Raw genomic sequence first — 12,538 nt, forward strand, 5'->3', positions numbered from 1 at the left:
CCGGCCCCTCCCGCCCCAGCTGTGGGCTTCACTCCGGTGACGGCCCCCGGCGCCCCTGCGGCTTAAAGTATGTCGTTTCTCCAGTGGAAGCTTGGAGATCAGAAAGGATGCGGCTGAGGGCCCCTTTCCCGTGTCTGAGACCGACTCACTGGCCCATTTAAGACCAGCCAAGTTAAGCCCAAAAGTGCACTTGGGCGTTTAACTGGCCAGATCCGGGGAGGAAGAGCTGAGTCAAAGGACGAGGAACTGGGAGCTAGAAGGAGGACTGGGGGCGGGGGGGTGAAGTCGGGCGCTTACCATTGGGTACGGGAACCCCAGAGCGCCGGCCCGGCTTCGTCCTCCGCCAGGGCAGCCCCCCCCAGGTCCCTGCACTTGGAAGGCGAGGTCGCCGATGGCAGAGCCGGCAGCCTCCCTCCCTGTCGCTCCGGGCGATGGTGCGGCGGTGTGTTCATTCGTGACCCTGACGAGTCTTGGACGCTCTTCTGTGGGATCGTGTTGGGAGATATTTCGTAAACGAGCCTGGACCGTGTTGTGTTCCTGAGAAGAAAAGTAGAGGTGGACACGAGATCTTGAAACTGGAAGTATCGTCTGTTAACGCTGTTAATAATAGAATATTAAGTTGTTCCGAGCAGGCCTGCAGTGGTGGAACTCACTTAACTTTGTTTATCTGGTGTTTCTCAAGCATTCTGGCCACAGGAACTTGAGTAGTACCCTATTAATGACTCTCCAATGTGGTTTTTCCCAGAACACATTTTGAGAAATGCTCCCATAGAGAAATCGTTCACCTGGGCACAGGCCTGCACAAAAGGCATTTCTGGCCTACTTTCGGGAAATAATCTGGCTGGATTTCAGTAAGGATAGTTTCAGTTTCTTGAATGTTCGAGAACATGGTCCATGATGAAGTGCCACAAACCATAAAACACTTGCAAAAGGAAATGAACAAAGTCTTGCCCTTCCTCCTACATACATGATGTCCAGTAAATAACATCTTAATTTTATTGAGCAGGCATTATCAATTTATAATTATTTATAAGACAATGGCAATAATTATTTGGAAAAATGTGGCTTGTGGAAACTCTCCAAGTAAGTACATTCAGGGATTCTTTTTTTAAATTTTTTTTGAGTTGGAGTCTCACTCTGTCGCCCTGACTGGAGTGCAGTGGCATGCTCCCGGCCACCGCAGCCTTGACCTGCTGGGCTCTGGTGATCCTTCCGCCTCAGCCTTCCAAGTAGCTGGAACTATGGGCATGCGCTACCACACCCGGCTAATTTTTTGATTTATTGTAGAGATGAGGTCTCGCCAAGTTGCCCAGGCGGGTCTCGAACCCTCAGGCTCAGGCAATCCACTCACCTCAGCCTCCCAAAGGCGCGGGATTACAAGCTGAAACACTGAGCCAGGCTCATTCAGGGATTCTTAATGACAAGTCTGGAAAATGTATTCATAGACTCCTAGATGGGCCTAGGAGATACAATTAATTTTTCTCACTGTGTAAATAGAATGTAGCTGGAAACCATTTAAAGGTGTTATATGTATGCACTAAATGACTTGCACTGGAATCTTGCTGTGACATGTAATACAATTTAGAACAATCATTGTCTTTTTTTTTTTTAAGAGGAGGAGTCTTGCTCTGTCACCACTCACTGCAGGCTCACTGGGCGTCAGCCATCTTCCCACCTCAGCCTACTGTGTAGGGTCTAGAGATGTGCACCACCACACCGCATCCTGAACATCTTTTAAGACAGCTTAGTTACTGAAGTACCAAATGAAATCCTTAGTAAGGTAGTTTCCCATGTTTGGCACAGCCCTCCTTCAGATAGAGCTAGAAGTAACTTGCTAGCGTTTTACTAAACGGCTGCAGTTTCGAACAAGACCTGCTGGGGATGACTGGATAACAGTATCTTGAAGTGTCCTTGCTCCAGTGTCTGGTCTTCCATTCCGTAGGCCCCAAAAGCTAGTTTCATTAGTTCACACGGAGGTAAGCTGCCTCCAGAAGATACACTAATGCTAACCAAACTCAAGGGGTTGACGTAGAAACCTAGAAGGTGTGTTAATTCCTTTCTAGTGAAAAGTATAACTTGCAGTCAGACTGGATGATTGTATTACCCTATAGTGTGTAGGAAGACTACACGGGAGACCAGATTCTTGCATTAACTCTATTGACACACATAGTGAGCATGGAATCAGAACAGGGAGAATGCTGTCCAGGCTTAATGGCATCGGGTGTCTTCAGTCTAAGGATGTGCCTGTCAAGCTGGCTAATTGTGGCTAAAAGGCACTAAAGGCGAGATGAGTCGTTTTGTCTCTCTTAGCATCCTTTCCATGTGAGCATATTCTTTCTCAGGCTGAAGTACAGTGCAGCTGGGCGCAGTTGCTCATGCCTGTAATCCCACATTTTGGGAGGCCAAGGCAAGAGGATTGCTTGAGCCAGGAGTTTGAGACCAGCCGGGGCAACATAGTGAGACCTTTTCTGTATTAAAAAAAACAAAATTAGCCAGACGTGGTAGTGCATACCTGTAGTCCCAGCTACTCGGGGAGCTGAGGCAGAAGGATCCCGAGCCCAGGAGGTTGAGGCTGTTGTGAGCTATGATCAAACCACTGCACTCCAGCCTGGGCAACAAAGTGAGACCCCCCCAACTCAAAAACCACAGTAAAGTCCAGTGCAATTGATGTGGTCTAAGCTTTTCCACATACAGGTGCTATGTAGCTGTACCTCTCAGAAGTTGTATCCAAGTCATCTAGCTTGGATTTGGGGTTTTCATGGACAATCTCTTGGGTCTTTTCTATAGATAACTGATTTTCTTCTATGTATTTGGACTTTCTAAAATTTGGACTTTCTATGTATTTGGACTTTCTGCGGGCCCTGAGTGACCCATTCAAGAACCAGGATATGTGTTGATCTATTTGATACTCTCTTTTCTCTGTGACATTGTACTTGATAGTAAGGTGAACTACACATAATTTTTTAATCAAATAATTCCACAAGACAAAATTATTTTGTCCATTGTGGAGACCTTATAGTTATCACTATTTTAACAGCTCTTAGATATTTTCTCCCCTTCTGATAACAAACCCCAGTGATGACTGGCTTGGCATATGTTTTATATGTGCCCCACAACAGCTGTTGTTTGACACTGATGATGGTTTGTTGTACTTGAGGAGTGGCCCTAGAGAGGAAGCACCAGGAATTCGAAGAACTCTTAGGGGTTTGCGCTCCGCAGAACTCACTTGTGACTAGTAAATAATGACATGGCACTCAAGGACCTGAGAACCTCAGGGCCCCATACTCCACTTGGGCAAGAGGGACTCAGGACAGAGAAGGTGGAAAAAGAAGACAACCGGGAGCAGAAATGCACCCAAGATGTCCTGTGTGGCATTTGAGCATACTCACCTCCTGGGCGATGCCAACAGCTCGTGGGATTCTGGGCAGACTCGAGCTGTGTCATGAAACGCTGAGTCCAGGAATTTATACAGAACGGTAGATACCAGAACTACTCATGCCACAACGGGTCCTGACTGCCATCCAGCAAGTGCAGAGGATGCTGTGATGGTGTGAAAGTTCTGGAGAGATGCAGGCTGATGCAGGATAGTGGGTGGGAGGCAGGATGGGAAGGAGGGCGGTAGGCTTGAACCAGCAAGCTAGAGCAAGATGTACAGCCCTGATACTGGGGAAAGACACTAAGATCAGTCTCTGCCAGGCTGGACTGGCCGTGTTCACCTCTCTGACTCTCAGAGTCTGCCCTACAGTTTACTGCCCCGGGAAATTGATGAAGACGCTGACGTCACCTTTTTTCTTGTATCCTTGGGGATACTGTGTTTTCTTCTAGGCCCTTCACTACAGTTCTGTGCTGATTCCTTTACAAAACCAGTGTTACCCACCCTCTTACAGGCCTCCTTCCATGTGTGTGAATGAAGAAGCTGTTGCTTCTAGAAGCAAGTGTGTGTCCTAAGCCAGTGGACACTTAGCTCAAGAAGAAAGCTCAGGACTCCCAGCTCTGCCTAAGCATTACAGGTAAGAAGCAGAGATTGAGACCAGAGTTGAGGTGAGAGGCTCTCAGATATGAAAATGGAGGACTCCGTCTGGTTGAAAAGGGAGGAAGGACCACAGTTCTCTCTGGGCAGAGTGCTCCCAGCCCCAGTCGTAGCACATGTCTTTGGTTCATGGTCATCCTGGGATCCCCAGAGCTTCGCGTGTGTGTTTCCTTCTTAGTACTCAGACACAGGTCTCCAGGAGGGTATGCATGGGTCACGCCTGCCACATCTTAGCCTTCACAGTGTCCTGAGGCCATGCTGGCTTTTGCCCCCCGGAGTCAGACTCGTACGTTCGGTCATGGCCTCCATCCCGCTGACCACCTGCCCCCATCCCCACTTAACCGACTACTGAAAATGGGGACGCCCCGCCCTCCCGGCAGGCCTCGGACTACCCCCCCTCACCACCACCCCTTCGTGTTGGACCTCAGGCTTCTTGAATTGGGCTTATCATAATTCTCAGTCCCTGGGACACGAGCATCTGTGTTCTACCTGCGACTCTTTCTGTGCATTTTATTCCATTTAGTATTTGGTAGCATCTGGAATACCCATGAACCAATCTGACCAGTAACTCGCACTCACCACCATGCTCCTTTCTGACCCGTCCAGACTCCCTGTCCTCAGGGGTCACCATGGTCATAAACTTTGTAAATATCATTCCCTTGCCTTTTTGGTTTTTGTTTTATCATGATGTTTATACCTAAACGGTATGTTGTGTCGTTTTACTTCTTTAAAACTTTTTCAAAAGGATGTCCTGTATTTTGTCTTCTAGCACTCACTTTTGTCACTCCACATTATGCAGCTAATATTAATCCATGTGGTGTGTTTAGCTCCAACTCACTCATTTTCACTGCTTGTATAGTGCAGTAGTGCTCTGATTATCCCCATCATCCTTTCCCAATTTTAGCTCCAAACCCTTTCCTAATTCAGTAAGGAACAGAAATCGCTGGGGCACTTTTGTGCTCAGGTTCACTCTATTAATCAAGCACTCAGACGAAACACGGTGAGCAAAGGGTTAACAAAACCCTTTCCACTACTGACTGAGAAGGTGACCCTCAGCTGACTTTACTGCTGAGTAATGAATATCCACAAAACTTAAAAACAGACATTTATTATCTCACAGTTTCTATGGGCAGGAATTTGGCGACATCTTAGGTGGTTCTGGCTCAGGGTCTCGTGCGATTGTCGTCAAGATGTCCACGAGGGCGGTGTTCGTCTGAAGCTTGGTTGGGGCTGGAGGATCCCCTTCCAAGACGGAGCGTTTACATGGCTGTTGGCAGGAGGCCTTCCTTCCTCACCACAGGGCCTCTCCACGTGACGGCTTGCATGTCCTCCGCATGGTGGCTGACTTCTCCTGGAATGAGTGTTTAAAGAGAACAAGGCAGAAGACGCGGTATCTTTTGTGCCCTGACCTCAGCAGCCACCATCATTTCCCCAGTAGCCTAGTGGTTTCGTGAGTTGGCCCCACTCAGTGTGAGAAGGCACAAAAACAGGGTGCAGGGACCGTTGGGAACCATCTTGAGCTGGCTACCGTAACTCTTTCTCTGTTCCCTTGGTAACCTATTAAAGTGGCATCTAAATTCTGTTGCCAGGCATGCTACTTTAGGTAAAAGTGACTCCTGACTTGTCAGCAGCATCTGGGAGGGTGATTATCCCTAATAGGAAGCCACAGCTTGGGCTTTCCTGATAGCAGTGTCTCTTAGAACTACAGGGATGCTGAAAGCTATGCCCATACAGTTGTTACAGGAAATATTGGCTCTTATGGGGACTAAGGCATTTAAGCAAGGCTGATTTCTACTTCCACCTGATGTGGCTCTCATCTCCCTGTGTCTGAGCAGTCACCTGGAGAAAAGTAAGCTCATGATCTGCTGCAAGAACACCCCTAGAAAAGGAACCTCCATGTCTTCCCTGCTGGGCATCTACATTTCCGTTCTATATTCTTCTGAGGAGATGGGTGTTGTGTGGTTTATGGAGGTCTTGTGAACCTAAACGTTTAGATGAAGCCCCCTGAGAAAACGCTCTGCTGGGTGATAGAACTGAATTTCATGCTAACACAGGAATGACAGATAACAGTATGGCAGACACACTTCCCTTTAAGATGTGAACAGTGTCAGTGAAGGATGCATGAACTGAAATGTTTGAGATATCAATGCAAGAAATCTATATTTGGGCATATGGCAGGTGTGTCGGGGTTTCCCAAGACCAGCCAAGATTCCCCAGGTTCCATGATTGAGTCAGCCCGTAGTTACACTCATGACTGTGGTTCATCGCAGTGAGAGGATACAAAGCAGACTGAGCAAGGGGAAAGGTGCAGGGGGCAGAGGCTAGAACTACCAGGTGCTGGCTTCCAAGAGTCCTCTCTCAATAGAGTTGCATAAGACATGCTTATTTTCTCCAGCAATATTATGACAAGTGTGAGATGTTGTCTAACAGGGAAGCTTATTAGGGACCCAGTGCCCAAAGTTTTTGTATAGGCTGGTCACGTGGACACCCTAGCATGTACCAAGATTCCAGACTCCCAGTGGGAAAGCAGGTGTTCAACATAAACCACATGTCTGCACAAACAGTATAGGTACAGTGATTCCTCCTATCAGGAAATCAGCAGCATCCTCTTAAAGTTCAAGTTCTCATAGGCCAGCCAAGGGCCAACTTCAGAAGCTGGCCTTTCTGATTATGGCGGTCTCGGACCAGCTGTGGTAACTCGCCCCTGCACAGTAGAAACTGTTGACTGTGGACCACAGAAGCTCGGGAAAGGCTTTAGAAGGAAATGACTCGGGGTGAGCCTTGAAAGCGGAAGAGATAATTGCCAGCTTGAAAGGAGGAGAAAGGGGGCCTCCAGCAGAGGGACCACCGTCAGCACAGTTGAGGACACCACATCTTAAGAGACTTGTGTAATCTGAAGGGGCTGACATGTGGGGAGGGCTGGCCCATGGGTGTGGATGACGACCACTGGCCTTTCAAGTTCCAGTCTCCTTATCAGTGAGGTGAGAGGGTTGGCCTGGGTGACCTCTGAGGTCCCTTCCAGCTCCTGCACTTCAGGGAAACTGGGAGCAGCTGAGTCACAGGGCGTCAGCAGCTGAGAAGACGTGGCTCGACCTAGAGAAATGGCAAGAGTTAGGCCCAGTCCAGACTTTCGCTGCACTTAACAGCTGTGTGGCCTGAGGCAATTTGCTTCTCTGCGCTTCCATTTACTTGTTTTAAGTTGCATACTGATAGTATTTTCTTCATAGAACTGTAAGGATTTATGAGACACTTCATAGAAACTTCTGGCAGAGAACCTGAATGAATGGTGACTGCTAAATTTTTTAACTTACTTTTTCTTTCCTATAATTAAGCTTAATTTAATTTAATTGTTGTGGCCCAGGCTAGCCTCAAACTCCTGGGCTCCAACGATCCTCCCAAGTAATGACTGCCAAAACTTTCATGTTCAGTCTTTCCTCCCAGACAGTCCAAGGTCTTGTTGCTGGACCAGCCCTCACCGTCCCAGGCCTTTGGAGTCCCCATCGCCACAGGAGGCTCAAGCACAGCTAGCAGGTGCGGTTGAAGGAAGGCCCTGCCACCCAGATCAGCCCCTTCTCAGAGCAGCTGTGAGTGACACCAGGACTCGCGGTCAGCGAGGGGAACTACCCACAGAAAGAGATGCTGGGGCAGTTGCGGAGAACGGGTCCCTCCTTCGGGGCAAAGGAAGCCAGCTGACTAGGAGACCTCAGCTTGGTCTGCTTAAGCAGAGATGTGCTGGATGCAGAAAGACACCTTGGCGAGAAGAAAACCAAGTCGCAGGCGGGCGATCAGGGGGGTCTGATGAAGTGTCTCCCAGGGGGACGTCACACACGCTTCCTGGAAGCCGTCTGCTGGAACAGCGAGTAGTGTTGGTGAGATGCCAAACTCTGCTTCTTGGAACACTTTAATGTTTTAAAATGTGTGTATCACATTTTGTTTGTAAAGATGTATTGATCTGTACATGTCTTTTCTGAATGAATGTCATTGCAGTTAAAAATCTGGGCTCGGTGGCTCAGCCTGTAATCCCGCGCCTTTGGGAGGCTGAGGTGAGTGGATTGCCTGAGCCTGCGGGTTTGAGACCCGCCTGGGCAGCGAGACCTCATCTCTACAATAAATCAAAAACTGAGCCGGGCATGTTAGCGTGCGCCCGTAGTTCCAGCTACTTGGAAGGCTGAGGCGGAAGGATCACCAGAGCCCAGCAGGTCGAGGCTGCGGTGGCCGGGAGCGGCCACTGCACTCCAGTCTGGGCGACAGTGAGACTCCAACTCAAAAAAAAAAAGTATACACACGACATAGTAACCAAGGCCGTTTTACTTTGGTCCCCCTCACCTTCATATGTTAACTCGATTGAGTCTTTCAGGCCCTTTGGCCTCACTCCATGAGATGTCACAGTGTTGCCCAGTTTATGACTAAGAAGGGTTTGAATAGGGAAGGGGGATAAGAGAAAGGCCACATATTTTGGCCAAATATAATTTTTCTACTAACTGTATAAAACAAGCAAAGTTTTTAAAAATTATTTCCTGGCCAGAGGGAATTCACTGTCAGTAAGTCTTCAGAATTAAAATTCCTATTCAGAAACATGGAAATGCAGGAAGGAATGAAGACTACCAGAAAGGATTAATATATGGGTAATTATTAATGAACATGAAGTGTCAACCCGACAGTTATACTGTCTTATGGAATGTAAGTACATGTACAGAATTGCAAATGTAGGATACTACCACGAAATGATGATGAGGATAAATGAAACTAAAGGTTCCTAAAGCTTTAGAAGATTTGGGAAACTGGTAAGAGTAATAATTTGTATTAGCCAGAAATAAGTCAAGACTGCATGCTGTTTAATCTCTAGGGTAATAGCTAAAGGAAAATAATATATAGCTGACAAGTTTGAGGTAGAAAATAAAATAACAGAAAATATTTTATTAATACAAAAGAAGCCTAGGCATGATGTTCCAGTGATTTTGGAGGCCAAGATGGGAGGATCACTTGAGACCATAAGTTTGAGACCAACCGGTCAACATAATAAGACCCCATTTAGCGGGATGTGGTATCTCATACGTGTAATCCTAGCTCTTTGGAAGGCCGAGGCAGGTAGATGGCTTGAGGCCATGAGTTAAAGATCAGCCTAAGCAACATAGTGAGACCTCATCTCTGCAAAAAAATCAAAAAAGTAACCAAGCATGGTGGCACATTCCTATAGACCCAGCTACTCAAGAGGCTGAGGTGGAAGGATCACCTGAGCCCAGGAGATCAAGGTTGTGGTGAGCAATGATTGCACTCCAGTCTGGGTGACAGAGTGAGACTCCAACCCCAAAACAAAAAACCAAAGACACCATCTCTACAGAAAAAGATTGTGAAAATTACCTGGGTGTGGTGGCACACACCTGTAGTCCCAGCTACTCAGGAGGTTGAGACAGGAGCATCACCTGAGTCCAGGAGTTGAAGGCTTCAGTGAGCCATGATCATGACACTGCACTTTAGCCAGGGTTACAGAGTGGGACCCTGTCACAAAACGTAAAAGACAAGAAAGAAGAAAAACAGAAGGATCAAATAGAAAACAGAGGCTGGGTGCAGAGGCTCATACCTATAATTCCCAGCAATTGGGAGGCCAAGGTGAGAGGATTGCCCGAGTCTACGGGTTCAAGACCAGCCTGGGCAACTTGGCGAGACCTCATCTCTACAATAAATCAAAAATTAGCCGGGCATGGTAGCGCACGCCTGTAGTTCCCCCTACTTGGAAGGCTGAGGCGGAAGGATCGCCGGAGCCCAGCAGGTTGAGGCTGCGGTGGCCGGGAGTAGCCAACTACACTCCAGTCTGGCTGACGGAGTGAGACTCCAACTCAAAAAAATTTAAAAATTTTAAAAATTAAAAAGAAAACAGTGGGAAACCCCTTCAGGTCCCCTCATTGTGGGAGCTTTTCTGTCCTCTCAATAAATCCTGCTTAAAAAAAAAAAGTAGAAAACAGTAACATACCAAACTTTATCAGTAATTACTTTACATTTAAATGAACTAAGTAATCCAAATAAAAAACGGATTGTCAAACTGAATAAGAAAGCGAAACCTAACTATATGCAACTTCTCAGAAAGAAACTTTAAATACTGGTGACAGATGATTAAAGCAAAAGGGTGGAGAAAAAGATTATAAAATTCTAATGGGAAAAAAATTGGTATATCTGAATCAATACTTTAAGAAAAACAGTACTAGAAATTCAAAGATATATATCATAATGGGCAAATCCAATAGGTAGATATTAAATCATAGACGTGTGTACTCAATAACATAACTTCAAAATATATAAAACAAAAATAAACAACTCAAAAGAAAAACCCACAATCATAGAGGAAGACTATAACATACATTTATCAGTATCTTATTGAAAGGAGGTACCGTGTAAACTAGTACAATCTCTGGAAAATAGTGTGGCGATTCCTCAAAGATCTAAAACTCGAGCTTCCATGCGACCCCGCAATCCCCCTACTGGGAGTATACCTGGAATCACTCTATAAAAAAGATACCTGCACACATAGGTTTATTACAGCATTGTTCACAGTAGTAGGAACATGGAACCCACCATGCTGCCCATCAAAAGAAGGCTGGATTTTTAAAATGTGGCACATACACACAATGGGATATTACATAACCATAAAGAAGAACAAAATCATGAACTTCACTGCACCCTGGATAGACTCAGAGTCTGTGATACCGAGGGATCTTTCACAGAAACAACTGAGTATCACATGTTCTCACTCATAAGCGGACTTTTGAACAGTTACCTAATACTATACGAAAAGGATCGGCAGTAGTGGGACGCTGCCGGGAGGGGGCGGGGAAGCAGGACTGACCGTCGTGGGAATCTGCTGGGGAAGGGGGCAACACCTCATCAGCAAAGGTGCCTGCATAGTGAACATTTGTGTAGCCCCCAATCGTGCCCCTTATCTTTAAAATAAATTTTTTTCAAAAGGAGATACCTATAGAAACCTAGAATAAACTTAGTTTATCATAGTCTTTTTGCCTCAGCATAGCCACTTTTGCTTAGACTTTACCCCTGACACGTTTTGAATCTAGCACAGGTCAGATAGATGAGATACGTTTCCAAAAGGCAGGTGTTAGGAGGCATTCAGCTATTTCACTGCAGGCCAAGCCGGCCCCCACAGTGGTCAGGTCGCGGTATTTGCAGTACATGTTTCATCGCGCAGCCAGATGCCGAAGTCCTTCACTGGCAGGGGCGACTCCTGAAACCCCTGCCGGCAGTACACGATCTCCCCCGAGGGCTGCTGCTTCTTCAGTGTGCCCGAGGCCTTCATGGCGCCCTCTCCACGCTTGCGGCCACCCGCAGAAGGGCAGAATTTATTTTTTTAAGTGTCCATGAAACATACCAAAATTAATCATATAATGGGCACTGAAAAAAAGCCTCAACAAATTTCAAAATATTGAAATTATTCAGAGAATGTTGTTTGATCAGACTGGAGTTAAGTCAGAAACCAATAATAAGAGAATTTCTACTGCCTGGAAATTAAAAATATATTTCCAAATAATCATAAAGAAATTCAAACAGATATTAGAAAGTATTTTAAACTGAATGTGACAAAAGGCAACTTGTGAAAACTCATGGGATGCAGCTATATAGGGCATAGAGAGATGCATAACCTTAAAAATATATACTAGAAACATGGAAGGATTCAAAATCAATTATTCTATCTTAAGAACAAACAACAGCAAATTCTATCTAAGGAAAATAGATGGGAATAAATAATAAAGATTACAAATCAATAAAATCGAAAATAGCGGAGAAAATCAACAAAATCAAAAGTCGGCTCCTTGGACATATTGTTTAAGTCGATAGACTCCAAATAATACTGATCAACTACAACAAAAACAACACAAATTGTCAATGTTAGAAAGGGATGTCACTACTGTCTTTACACCCCAAAATGGACAATTTGGATGAAATTGGCAAATTCCTTGAAAAAATGCAACTTTATGAAGTCCACTAAAGAAAATCTGAATTTCCAAGCTCTAATAAATAAATCTATTATTTAAGAACTTTTTACAACATTTTCTACTTCTCCCAAAACTCCAAACCTGGATGTTTTCATCAGTTAATTCCTCCAAATAGTTAAAAAAAATAATACTAATCTTGCACAAACGCTACCAAAAAATAGAAAAACAGAGTTTTGTTCCCTACTCTTTGTATGTGGCCAACATAAACTTAATAGAAACACTGAACTGAAGTATCACAAGAAGAAATGACAGACCCAGCTCAATCATCATAGTATAACTTACAAAATAAACATTTGGTCTTTGTCCCAGGTTCCTAGCAGCTGGCTCCTAAAACGCTTGGAATCTCCCCAATGACAGGTGTTTTTTGTATGCTAATGAGATGGCTGTTGGCTGGAAGCCTCTAGTTAGCTTCAGGGTGGGGGTGGGAGGCCACCAGAAAGACCTGACAAGATTAGAGGGTTAGAACTTAACACCCGACTTCTGGGGAGGCAGGACGGATGAGGGGCCT

At 45.7% G+C, this 12,538-nt stretch overlaps 1 long non-coding RNA gene across 1 annotated transcript; it reads left to right on the forward strand.

The window, feature by feature from the left end:
- The first annotated feature begins 3,768 nt into the window (after positions 1 to 3,768).
- On the forward strand, positions 3,769 to 7,987 carry LOC103260635. The gene is made up of 2 exons (XR_504301.1): positions 3,769 to 4,010; positions 7,459 to 7,987. It is a non-coding gene; the product is annotated as an uncharacterized LOC103260635 (long non-coding RNA).
- Positions 7,988 to 12,538: the final 4,551 nt, after the last annotated feature.

Source organism: Carlito syrichta, unplaced genomic scaffold, assembly GCF_000164805.1.
Source record: "Carlito syrichta isolate Samal-C Ts95f unplaced genomic scaffold, Tarsius_syrichta-2.0.1 Scaffold303277, whole genome shotgun sequence".
Classification (NCBI taxonomy): domain Eukaryota; kingdom Metazoa; phylum Chordata; class Mammalia; order Primates; family Tarsiidae; genus Carlito; species Carlito syrichta.